A 14,107-nucleotide genomic window follows, 5' to 3' on the forward strand; every position below is an offset into this window, starting at 1 on the left:
TCCATGATCTTAGAAATGGTGTTGAGGCTTGTAATTGGCCAACGGATGTTTGGATCCTGAGGGTCCAGGTTTGGTTTCTTGAGTAGAGGTTTGATGATGCCTTGTTTGAGGATGCTGGGAACAATCCCTTTGTTGAATGATCGGTTAATGAGGTGGGTTATGGTTGGAGCCACGATGTTGGAGCATTCTTTCAGTAGTTTTGTGGGGATGATGTCAATCGGTGAGGTACTGTCACGCAGTTTATTAATGATGTTTTTTGCGGTGTCAACGGTAATTGGGGATAGTGAAAATTTTGGCGGTTGCGGTATGTAAGACATCCTCTTTATGTATTTGCTGGCTGAGGTCAGATGTTTTCTTCTGACAAATTGTTTCCCTGATGGTTTTGACTTTATCGACGAAAAAATCCGACAGTTTGTTACAGTAATCCTGGGATTCACTTTCTGGGGGTTCTAGGCACACCGGATTCATTGATTGACCAGTTTAAACAGTTCCCACATGCAAAGCAGATGGTGAGATCCACTGACTACTTCTCCTATTTGCGCATCCATTGACATTTGTGCGTCTAAAATAACCCCGAGACTCCTGGCTTTGGTTTTTGGGGAGATAGTCTGCCCAAAAACGGTTGGTGGAGACCAGGAGGTTTTGGTTGCGGCTTATGATTTGGGTGTAAGATAAGAAGCTCTGTCTTTGATTCGTTCAGCTGGAGAGAGTTAGTGGTCATCCAGTCCTCTATTGAGTTGAAGCAGTTTTCAAGTTGTTGTTGGTGATCTTTTTTTCCATTGATCCGGAAATAAAGTTGCGTGTCGTCAGCGTAAGAGTGGAAGCAGTGGAAGAGCAGTTGCGGTATGTAAGACATCCACTTTATGTATTTGCTGGCTGAGGTCAGATGTTTTCTTCTGACAAATTGTTTCCCTGATGGTTTTGACTTTATCGACGAAAAAATCCAACAGTTTGTTACAGTAATCCTGGGATTCACTTTGTGGGGGTTCTAGGCACACCGGATTCATTGATTGACCAGTTTAAACAGTTCCCGTGGTTGGTTTGCGGCCGTTGAGATTGTATATGAGAAGTGGTCCTTTTTGGCTTTGAAGATTGCTTTCCGATAATTCTCTGTGAGACCTTTGTAGTTAAAGTGGTTTTCCTCAGTGGGATTTCTTCTCCATTTTCTTTCTGCTCTTCTGCGTTCTTGCTTTAGTACGGCGAGGGAGCTATTAAACCATCCAGAGTTTTTCTTCCTGATGAGAGCCCTGCGTTTTGGTGCTACCGAGTCTGCTGATTGCAGGTTATTGTAGTTATCTTGTTGGACAGAGTGGATTTGAAGTATTCCGAGTACAGTTTTTTAAGCAATCTGGTCCAGTGCGTTGTTGTTACAGGATTCAGTTTTTCGTTGGTGATGTTGGTAGCGATTTTGAATTTGATGGCGTGGTGATCCGTCCATGGCAATGTTATGTTGTCGAGTATGTTGACGTCAATGTTCTGTTTGAAAATGAGGTCCAGGGTGTGTCCTGACCAATGTGTGGGAGTCTTTATCAGTTGCTGGAGACCCAGTTCTTCTAGTTGATTGATGCAGGCAGTCGCAATGGGGTGTTTGGGCTCGCTAGCCCAAAGGTTGAAATCTCCGAGTGCCAGAAAATTTTTGAATTTTAGGGTGTGCATTGTGACGGATTCCGTAAGGGGTGAAAGAAGATTGGACTTTGGTCTTGGTAGCACAATAGAATATGAGTGGTGTCATGGGGTGTTGGTTGAAGATGTAGCGTCAGGGTTTCCATAAAAGGAACTGGGTTCTGAGATGATGGTTTAGTGAGATCCAAGTGACCTTTAAAGATCACTGCTAGGCCTCCTCCTTTTTTCCCTATCCGGTGTTTGGTTAGGATCCTGTCGTTTTCCGGCACCAATTCGGTGAGGATGGTGTTGCAGTCAGAGGTTAACCAGCTTTCGGTGATGAAGAGGCAGTCTAAATTGTTCTCGATGATGAAGTTGTGTACTTCCAGTCTATGTTTGACTGCAGACCTGGCGTTAATCAAGGTGCAATCTAGTTGTAGTGGTTGAGTAGATGTCTTCCTGTGGTTGGGAGTTGCTTGTCGTCTGGTTTTTAATAGTTGTTCTCTATGTTCTCTAAAGTATTTTTTGTATGGAAGATGGCAATGTGGTGTTGATGTTCCTTAGTCTGTGCAGAACTTCAGCTGAGTATTTGAAGTGGCACATGGTTTGTAGATGCTGTTGATGGTACTATGGTCCTAAGATGATTATCCTGATCAGGGTATTGATCCTGAGGAGGGGCTAGGTATCAAACTTGCCGCCGTGCTTGAGGCTATTAGCGTGCAAGTTAATCAGGGGATGCCTATGGATGAGGAAGGAGTTGTTGTATTCGGTTGCTGGCTGTTCCGGCTACCTTAGGTGAAGGTCCCCTCTCAGAAAAGAAGTCTGGCTGTGATCTGGAGTAGTCGTCCTAGGATAGCGTGAAACATGGAATGGAGGCTGGAGGTAGGGGTATGCTAACCTACGGTTGTTCCTGATTGTTCCAGAGGAAGGCGGAAAAAAACCCTGGCAGTAGCAGCCAAATGTGCCAGTGGGGCAAAAATTCCTTCCTGACCCCCGTAGGCGGTTGGACGGAGTCCCTGGAACAATCACTGGGGGGGGGGGAGTGGAGGTGCAAGCTTACCTGGCTGCGGTGGTCCCTGTTAAACAGTCTGGTTCCGGTGAATCTAGCTTGCTGTCAGCCTGACGTTTCTGGAGAGCGGTCTGGTTGCCCCTTGCAGTGGGATCTTTAAAATGGAGGGGAGGATGGAGGTAGGATAGAGGTTAGAGACTCCTGTCTTAACTCCTGTTTTCAACTCCTGGTTATTAATAGGCTTGTGCAATTCGTTTTGTAACAAATCGAAATTTGGCTGAATTTTGCATCTTTCGGACATTCGGATGCATCCGAATGTCCGAATAAAAAAATAACAAATCACAACGAATACGAAAGAAATTTAATGTTTTCTGCTGGAGGATGGATTACTGGCAAAGTGCATTCCTGAGAAGTGAGTGAGAAGGTTGTTGTATTGTATTTGAGCCGAGGAGAAGAGACATTGTCATTGAGTGTGTTAAAAGATTCAATAAACAAACGACTTTCCAAACTACGAATCATTATCACGAATGTCTATACATACATAAATAGCGAATTTCAACGAATACGAACGAATGAATTCGACACGCTACGAATAATAACGAATTATCTGAAAACGTATTAACGCAACATAATGAATATAACAGAACGAAATTATGTATTTAACGAATGACAACGAATCAAAACTAAACAAAATGTTGCATTGTGCACAAGTCTAGTTATTAAATCTCCACTTTAGTTCAAAAATCCACTTGTGTTCACAAAATACACATGCAAGCCAGAAAGAAAATAAAAAATGCTGTTTAAAAAGTGTCAGAGAAAGGTCTTCAGTGCTGCCTACCAGTGCCTATTGGTGCCCATCAGTACCGCTTACCAGTGTCACCCATCAGTGCCCACCAGTGCAGCCTCATCAGTGCACATCAGTGAAGGGGAAAAAATTAACTGTTTGCAAAATGTAATAATAAACAATAAAAAAAAAAAGGTTGTTTAGCAAAAAAAAAAAAAAAATAGTGGTGATTAAATACCACCAAAAGAAAGCTCTATTTGTAAGAAAAATATGATAACATCTTTATATGGGTACAGTGCAGCATGACCACACAATTGTCATTCACAATGTGACAGCGCTGAAAGCTGAAAATAGCCTGGGCAGGAAGGGGGGAAAAGTGTCTAGTAGGCAAATGGTTAATTTCTGTGTTATTTATACTTATATGTGAAGGGCAGATAAGACTATTATAATATTTGAAGTAATAAAGTTCATGGGTGACCTTATGAAATGTCATTGAATGACTATAATTGTTACACGTCTGGTGAGAAAACTGTACAATGGGTGGCCAATGTCATGAAAAGTGAGAGCCTCATGTTCTCCTCCTCACCGTATTATTGTCTTCATCCCATGTTATTTTGTTGGGGTCAATCTGAAGTTGGTCTTCTTCTTTAGCCCATGGTATGTATGAACCAACATCGGTAGACTTTGTTCTAAAGTGTCTGTTAAATTTCTTCCAATTTACTATTTTGTAGTAGAAAGGAAATTCACCATTTTTATCAAAGAAGGTCATTCTGTCTGCCGTCTTATATGGATTTTTTATTTGTTTCACATATTTATGCAACTGGAAGAGACAGAAAAACCGCAAACTGAAGTTTAAACTCTCTGTCTCTCTCTCTCTCTCTCTCTCTCTCTCTCTCTCTCTCTCTCTATATATATATATATATATATATATATATATATATATATATATATATATATATAGTGCCTTGCGAAAGTATTCGGCCCCCTTGAACTTTTTTTAACCTTTTGCCACATTTCAGGCTTCAAACATAAAGATATAAAATTTAAATTTTTTGTGAAGAATCACCAACAAGTGGGTCATAATTGTGAAGTGGAACGAAATCTATTGGATATTTTAAACTTTTTTAGCAAATAAAAAACTGAAAAGTGGTGCGTGCAAAATTATTCGGCCCCTTTACTTTCAGTGCAGCAAACTCACTCCAGAAGTTCAGCGAGGATCTCTGAATGATCCAATGTTGTCCTAAATGACTGATGGTGATAAATAGAATCTACCTGTGTGTAATCAAGTCTCTGTATAAATGCACCTGCTCTGTGATAGTCTCAGGGTTCTGTTGAAAGCGCAGAGAGCATCATGAAGACCAAGGAACACACCAGGCAGGTCCGTAATACTGTTGTGGAGAAGTTTAAAGCCGGATTTGGATACAAAAAGATTTCCCAAGCTTTAAACATCCCAAGGAGCACTGTGCAAGCGATCATTTTGAAATGGAAGGAGTATCAGACCACTGCAAATCTACCAAGACCTGGCCGTCCCTCTAAACTTTCAGCTCAGACAAGGAGAAGACTGATCAGAGATGCAGCCAAGAGGCCCATGATCACTCTGGATGAACTGCAGAGAACTACAGCTGAGGTGGGAGAGTCTGTCCATAGGACAACAATCAGTCGCACACTGCACAAATCTGGCCTTTATGGAAGAGTGGCAAGAAGAAAGCCATTTCTCAAAGATATCCATAAAAAGTCTTGTCTAAAGTTTGCCACAAGTCACCTGGAAGACACACCAAACATGTGGAAGAAGGTGCTCTGGTCAGATGAAACCAAAATCGAACTTTTTGCCCACAATGCAAAATGATCACTCTTCACTGAGGACACACACAGCTGTGGAGATTGCTTGCTGTGTCTCATTACTTTTATACTTAGGATATTCACCTGACTCAGGATTGTATGATGAATAACACCTTTAGGTCATATGACCCGGAACCAAAGTACAGAAGGACCTACTTATGATAGCGGATAGGCCTCTGAGTGCTTTTTATCGAGACCACTGAACAGATTACTATTTTGGAAATATCGCTAAGAGATGGAGTGCTGACCCAGCTGAGGAAGGTTAACCTGGATGTTATCCACCGACCATCCATATATGCTTCATTTCATATATTTTCTGGTAAGCGCATTTAACATATGGTGACGGGCACTTCACGCGCTTTGGAAAGTGTTGAACCACTGTGGTGCTGTCATTTAAGAACACTAACGTCCGTTATTGGGATTCACTTATGAACTTTTCTTAGATTGGACTTTTTTTCTCTCTTTTTGCCATTTGTTGGCTTTTTTTGTTATTTACACATTATTTGAGGTTCTTTTGCATAATTATATCAGTCTTATCTTTTTATTATTTTTTATTTCACATTGTATTTATTAGAGGGTTGGCGCAGCTTTATATTTACTTTAATGCAAAATGATATGTTTGGCGTAAAAGCAACACAGCTCATCACCCTCAACACACCATCCCCACTGTCAAACATGGTGGTGGCAGCATCATGGTTTGGGCCTGCTTTTCTTCAGCAGGGACAGGGAAGATAGTTAAAATTGAGGGGAAGATGGATGCAGCCAAATACAGGACCATTCTGGATGAAAACCTGTTGGAGTCTGCAAAAGACCTGAAACTGGGACGGAGATTTATCTTCCAACAAGACAATGATCCCAAACATAAAGCAAACTCTACAAAGGAATGGTTCACAAATAAACGTATCCAGGTGTTAGAATGGCCAAGTCAAAGTCCAGACCTGAATCCAATCGAGAATCTGTGGAAAGAGCTGAAAACTACTGTTCACAAACGCTCTCCATCCAACCTAACTGAGCTCGAGCTGTTTTGCAAGGAAGAATGGGCAAGAATTTCAGTCTCTCGATGTGCAAAACTGATAGAGACATACCCCAAGCGACTTGCAGCTGTAATCGCAGCGAAAGGTTGCTCTACAAAGAATTAACGCAAGGGGGCCGAATAATTTTGCACGCCCCACTTTTCATTTTTTTATTAGTTAAAAAAGCTTCAAAAATCCAATAGATTTCGTTCCACTTCACAATTGTGTCCCACTTGTTGGTGGTTCTTCACAAAAAATAAAAATGTTATATCTTTATGTTTGAAGCCTGAAATGTGGCAAAAGGTTGAAAAGTTCAAGGGGGCCAAATACTTTTGCAAGGCACTGTATATATATATATTTATTTTATATAAATCTTTTCTGTTTCTATTACTTACTAGACACATGCAATTCTTTTAGTACCAGTTTTTTTTAGCAAATTTAGACAACTTTGTTATTTGCGGAAATATCCGAATTTCCAAATTGTTGAATTTCCAAATTTTGAAAATTCATAAATTTGAAATTTCGTACATTTGGAAATTCAAAAATTTGGAAATTCAAAAATTTGGAAATTCAGAAATTTGAAAAGTTATAAATTCGCAATTTGAAAATTTGGAAATTCAAATTTCAAAAGTCAAGAAATTTGAAAATTCGGAAATTCCCCGATCATTGACAGGAGAGGCAGAATGGCAGTCTGCACAATGTACACAAGGCAGACCGCCATTCTGTCAGACAGCAAGATGGAGATCTTGTGTTTCTGCTAAGCAGAAACTCGAATCTCTTATTTCCTCCAGTTAAGCCATCCCCCGCACAGCTAGTAATCCCTCCCCCTAGGAGGTCACTTGATTGCCCCAGATGTTAACCCCTTCCCTGTCAGTGTCATTAGCACAGTGAGAGCGCATTGTTTTTAGCACTGATCACTGTATTGGTGTCACTGGTTCCAAAAAGTCTCCGAAAAGTGTCCGATTTCTCTGCTGCAATATCACAGTCCCACTAAAAATCACTGATCACCGCCATTACTATTAAAAATTAAAATGGCAAAAATATATCTCATAGTTTGTAGACATGATCACTTTTGCGCAAACCAATTCATAAATGCTTATTGGGTTTTTTTTTTTTTTTTTTTTAATAAAAATATGTAGTAGAATACATATTGGCCTGTATTAATTAAGCTATTTTTTTTTTTTACATTTTTCTATTGGGTATGTTTTATAGCAGAAAGTAAAAAATATTGTTTTTTGTTTTGTTTTTTTCAAAATTGTACAATGGCTGGAGGGTCTCCTCATCACATCAGATCTTATATTCAGGTCTCAAACACAAAGATGGACACCACATTGGGTTCATCCTCAGGGGCCCCATGAAACTGGACTTTACTGCAACATTCATCCGGAGATATTTCTTAATGTTGTCTATAATGTCACCTAATATCTTTTACCGCTGCCTCCTAGCCCCTATTTTTATAAAAAATGCCCATAATGTAGGCCTTGTGGGCATTCCACAATGTAAATTGGCTTTGTACAGAGGATTCATTTATAGAAAAGAACTCTTTCAGATGTTCCTCAATACAACATTTGTGTTCAGGTTGTTGCATACGGTGTGAGTTGATTCTCCACAAAGGAGTTGGCTGCACTGACAAAGAGTCTGTTAGAGAGAGGGTTATAGAAGCGTGGTCTGACCACATTATGCTATTGATAGTTGAAGTTATAGTTCTGGATAACGTCTGTTGGTCTACCAGGAACAAGTCAATTCTGGTGTAAGTGCGGTGTGGGACCGAAAAAAAGGTAAAGTCTTTCTCGACAGCATGTAGGGTGTTGTGAAGGGGGGAGAGTGGCATTTTGCTTGAGAGATCGTGTCCATAGAGGGATCAGGTGCTATATTGAAATCCCCACACATTACCAGGGAGCCTTTAATGGGGACTCTTATTTTTTTCAGGAGCTTATTGAGAAACCAAATCTGGTGTGTATTGGGTGCGTACAGATTCACAATGGTGTATGTTACCCGGTTAATGTTGCACACTAAAATCAGGTAGTGACCCTGAGGGTCTACTACCTCAGAGTGTAGAAAAAATGTTACAGTGTCCTTTACTGCTATCATAACTCCTCTAGACTTTGAAGCAGCATTGGCAAAAAAAGTGTGAGGAAAATTTTTATGTCTGCATATCGGTGAGGAGGTGTTACAGAAGTGTGTCTCCGGGGCACAGAGGACATCAGAGCCATTTGTCAGGGCCTCTTTCCACAGGGACTTCCTCTTAACAGGGTGATTAAGCCCTTTGGCGTTAACAGACAAAAAGTGGATAGCCATGAGTAGGATCAGTAGCTGCAGTGGATTGAGGCCTATCATAAGTGAGAGCAGAGCGAGGGCCCTTGTCAGGAGATGTGGGAGGCAACATAGTTCTTGAGGTATGTGCTAGGAACTCACAGTTGCCGCAGGAGAGTGGTAAGGCTTGTTGTTTATCTTTCCAGTAGGGTCCCGGTTTTGACTCTTTCCCAGACGTTGGGAAAAAAAAAAAACGAAAAAAGACGAAACACGTGTCAGAGACAAACTCATAACATAAAAACAGTAGTGCAAACTGTAGGGGATATGTTCTCCCCGGGTATGTGAGGGAACACCCGTGTGCAGTTAGCTGCTACTCAAGCATAATGGGGGGAGAGAGTTCAGGCTCAAAAGCAGAGCCAGTTCCACTGAGGGATACGTATTACCCCTTACAGGTAGTTACATCACTTATGTGACCTGGCGTTTTTCTGAGACACTTTTTTCCAATCTGGGCTTAGTGGTCGTCAATCGCGAGGAGCTGTACCATTCTCATCGAGTTCAGGAAGTATTTTCCATTCTCTCAGGAGGGAAATACCCTTTTCTAGGGAGTCTACCACATGTGTCTGATCTTGATTAGTGATTGTGATTTTTGTGGGGTACCCCCAACAGTAGGCTATTTTCTGGTTCCTCAGCACTTTTGTAATCATATTCAGATTTCTTCGTTTTTACAGCGTGTGCTGTGACAGGTCAGCGTAGAATTGCAAGTGCTTGTATTGAGGTAGAATTTGCTCCTGTGTATGCATTTTTTGCATTAGCTGCTCTTTAGCGTGAAAAAAGTGCAGGCGGAGAATTACGTCTCTGGGGACTGTCTCTGGGAGGTATGTTGGCTTAGGTAAGCGATGTATCCTATCAATGATGACATCCATTGCAGAGAGGTCAGGTAGAAGGGCGGAGAATAACTCAGTCACGTATGAGCGCAGCTCTGACAGACTGACTCGGGGATCCCCCTAATTTTGAGGTTGTTCCTCCTAGATTTGTCCTCAATGTCCGCTAATTTATCTTTAATCCATACTGACTCCTCTTCTTGCTCCTCATGAGCATCCATCAGGTCATTTATGGTGGATGCATACTCCCCCATCTTGCTTTCTATATGCTCCACTCTATTCTCCACCACACTCAGCTGCCCACTAAACTTATGCATGCAGCTCATCATATCTGCCTGCAAGGTGCTGCGTAGAGATACCAGCATGTCTTTGAGCACAGTGTCCATCACAGGCTGGTTCATGGTGGGAAAGTTAGTGATAGATTCATGCATTTCCCTAGTATCATCCTCAGAGTCTATGACAGGGCTCAATGCAGGACTGCATCCAGTGCCATCCAGCTTCAGTTTTGCCTTCGCTGGGCTCCCTGAAGGTGAGAGTGAAGAGGTGGAGGGTTGGGTGCAGTAGGAGTCACTATCTCTCGGGGACGAGGTGTGGTTGAGCTGAATTAGCTTGTTTTTATGAAGCCCTGTCAGCGCGGGCCGAAGCCATCTTTCCTACCTCCTTGTTGGGGCTACGAAAAATAGTCCATCAGCTGGTGAGGTCCCTTTTCGTTTGTCCATCGTGTTCCAGGTGGTTGCCCCAGTCAGAACGCCAGGTAGGGCAGGTATAATCGGGGTCCTGTGAGCCGTTTCGTGCCGCTGATTCCCTAGAGAAGCCAGAGCTCCGGTGTTAAGCATCCATTCAGCTCCACTGCAGACCACACCCCTCCTTCCTGATTCTTTTTGTTGGAAGGTGGAGGGGAGGAACCTGGGATTCGGTCAGGTTACTGGACATGGCCATCTTCTGGCTGCCACTTTCCACGGCGGCCTCCTGGCTTCCACTTTCCACGGCCTCCTCCTGGCTGAGACTTTCCTGTGTATGAAAATGGGACATAGTTTTAGTTTTTGGTCATAAATCACACACAATTTTGAGCTCATGACTGTTGCAATTTTAATGTTAACAAACAAAAAAGACTATCATTTTGACCCCAGCATTTTTCATTCTTGTCCCAATCCTTTTTGGCTACTACTGTCTATTGATATGTAAACCACTTTGTTAAATCAGAAATTAGTGATCAATAATAACATCTAGTTAGCATCATTCATTTTTTGACAAGAAATATGTTGAACAATGCTATACCTGGCTCAAGCTGGGCTCCCCACACCTTCCTAGGTGAAAGGCCCATTTTGTACGTCAGAAGCCTCATCTGAGGTAGAAGGAATTATGGAAGGAAGGGTTGATATTGATGGCCTGGGTTCACTCTGGTCTGACAAAAATTGCAATCATAGTACCACAGTCTGGGGACATACATGTCATCTGCTGCTCCTGATCTCATGGAATCGTGGACCTTTTCGCACTCCCTATTATATGTGCTCCTCAGGCCACCAATTTTGCACTTCAAATAGTTGATATCTGCCATGGGAATCATGGGGTTCACCAATTCCAACAGTTGATCCAGTGCTGCCTTCCTCTTGAGCTTGTTGTTATAAAGTTGGTGTTTCACTTTCCACAGACAGGGCAGCTCTCTGTACTTATCAATGAAGTTGGGGAGGAAGTCATGGTCATTAAATGTATCCATTTTCTCTGCAAGACACAACACAAGACAATCCCTAATGTCGGGCTAAACTCTCCTAATCTTGTCTCAATATAGACCTCAATCTATAAGCAATATAGGCCACTAACAACTGATGCCCCAAGTTAAAATGGTACCTTTGTTTTCACGATGGGCGCTTATGCTACTCTGCCCTACGCTCACATATTGTACATATGACGCACGCGTGTTATGATTTAGATACACTGCGCATGCATGAAACTCTGCCCCTAACCTTCTTTCTAGTATATTCCCTGTCCCTTCTCTTTTTGAGCAGTGGGAGAGCACATGGCGAAGAGACAGCAGGTGCATGATAATAGCAGCAATGAGGAGGATGAGGAAAGCCGGAGCCAGAAATGTTCTGACCCAGGAGGAGATTTAAGGCCTCAAATATGTCCTTTGTAGAGATGGTGGAGATGGTGGACATCTTGAAGAAGGCCGAATATGATGGGAAGTATGGACTGTACAGCAACCCAAATGTTAAGGCTAACATCATGATCATGATCATGACTAACATTGAGAAGTCTGCAGAAGAATTTTAGGATACGAAGATCCAAGGAGCAATTGAGGAAATGCTGGTCGGACCTCAAATTGAGGGAGCAGGATCATTACAGAAGGATCAAGAGAGTGCTGCAAAAAAGTAAGTAGTTTGTCGTGTGATTCTATTTTATTATTACTTGCATGCTGTTCCATGTGCTTTTCTTTACTGTTTTACATTTTAAAATGGCATGGGGACAGTAATCGTCTGCAGCAAACATCGTTCGTTCAACCACTAATACAGTGTTTTTGGCAGATGCAGGTTAACTACATTTGTTCAGGCCTATTTGTATTAAAAGAAGTTTAGTAAATTGTTGTAAAGATGGGTTTGTAACTAGAATGAAATGCAAACTAGATTCAGTGTAAGGAGAGGACATCAGAACACCCTTTTTAGGGTGTCCCACGCAGGTGCTCCAGTGGATACTAGTGGTCTCTCCATGCGTAAAACTTTACCAAAACAGGCAAGTATTCCAGCTTTAAGAAAGGGAAAAAATTATGTCTTCAGCTTGGAACTCTTCAACACTTCCAAACAATGTTTCATATTCCTATTTCTTGCCTCAAATATCTGTGTGCTAAGTATACCTTTTTTTTATTCACATAGGGGAGAAAAGAATTGGGACATCTGAGGATGCCACAAACCCCACACCTCCTAAAGAAGGGGAAATCCCCACACACCCTGAAGAAGATGTGGAGGGAGGAGAGGTTCAGGAATTTGGCAAAATAGCGACCACAACAGGTCGGTGTCTGAGACCACAGCTTTAGGTACTAGATGTATACCTGCATATTTATAATACATAGTGTGTTTTTTAATTTTTAGGTGATGTGGATGTTGTGGAAGAAGAAAGTAATTTCAACAGTGCAAGTGAACAGGAAAATGACAATGATATTGAAAAAAGACTCAACAACATCATTGATGTTTTAGGAAGAATCTAAAACATACAAAAATGTTGACAGTTTGCCGTTATATTTTTTATTTTTGAAGATGCACACAATGGGGGTTATTTACGAAAGACAAATCCACTTTGCACTGAAAGTGCACTTGGAAGTGCAGTCGCTGTAAATCTAAGGGGTAGATCTGAAATGAGTGCAAGCTTTGCTGATTTTATCATACAATCATGTGCAATCTAAAATGCTGTTTTTTCAATTTCCTTGTCACCCTTGGATCTATGGTAACTTTACTTGCAAGTGCACTTGCGGTGCAAAGTGGATTTTCCTTTAGTAAATAACCCCCAATGTGTCAACATGTGCTATCTGCCATCCCGGGATATCAATGTACACATTTTGTGGGTGCAACCCCTTCCTCGCAACTAAAGTAGATGAGAGGAAGGTGTTGCACCCCCGAAACACATGCATTTATCATCCATGATGGGAGCTAGCACATGTTGACATTAGGCATGGGAACAGGAGGGAAATCTACATTTTCACTCCCAATTTGTGTGCATCTTCAAAATTTGGCTTTTACAAGGGTGATTTCACCCCATCTGATGAAGGCAGGATCAACACAGTTTGGACATACTAATGTCTCATATGGCCTTGAATTTATCAAAGTTGAACTTTGTAAGTACTTGAGTTGTGTATGTTATGGTTTTAAAAATGACTGTTTAACCAAAAAAGGCTATTTCTACTGTCAAACGTTAAATGTTATACAACAAAGATGTTGGTTTGTTAAAAAAAAAACTTTTATAATGCACATGTGGATGTGCACATAAAAGTAAAATGTTTTATACTCAACAATGTGTGATTTCTTCTTTCAATGCTTAATAGCAGTTTTTGGAGTAAGTTGGAGTAGTTATAGTGACAATGAGAGTATTTTACTAAAGGCAAATCCACTTTGCACTACAAATTCACTTTCAGTGCAGTTTCTGTACACTTTCAAGTGCACTTGCAGTTCATTTGTAGTGCAAAGTGGATTTACCTTTAGTAAATAACCCCCACTGTGAGCTAAATTTTGCCCCAATCAGGCCATTTGGGACTCAAAGCAATTAATTCATGGAGCTGAAAAGGATGATTTTTTTTTCATTAATGCATTGCATACATTAACAACAAAAACAATGTGTGTGTGTAGCAGACCCACAACATAATAGTTAGCTGAAGAAGAGATTGTCACCTCATGTATCAAATAAATTACGTTTGCACTATTGAAGAAAATGACCAAAAATAAAAGGCTATTGGAGAACCTAGGAGAGAGCTCAAAGAAACTCAAGCAGTAAATCAAATGAAATATGAGTTGAGTTTATACCAAAAAAATGTTTTTTTAAAAATAATTCACACATTGTCTGGCTTATAAATGGCCCCCCTATCCACAGAGTACTCTGTGTAAATTTTGTCTTACTTCGCGGGCACTTTGGGGGGGGGAAGCCAGGACGGCCAGCTTCAAGTGCCATCAAGGTTTTTGAATCAGGAATGCCGGCCTCAGTCCCAACTAAGGCCACATAGTTTGTTGCATTTTTCCTTAAATAA

This window comes from Lithobates pipiens, unplaced genomic scaffold (assembly GCF_037356315.1).
Source record: "Lithobates pipiens isolate NorthernLeopardFrog02 unplaced genomic scaffold, aLitPip1_a1.2 Scaffold_3, whole genome shotgun sequence".
NCBI classification, from domain to species: domain Eukaryota; kingdom Metazoa; phylum Chordata; class Amphibia; order Anura; family Ranidae; genus Lithobates; species Lithobates pipiens.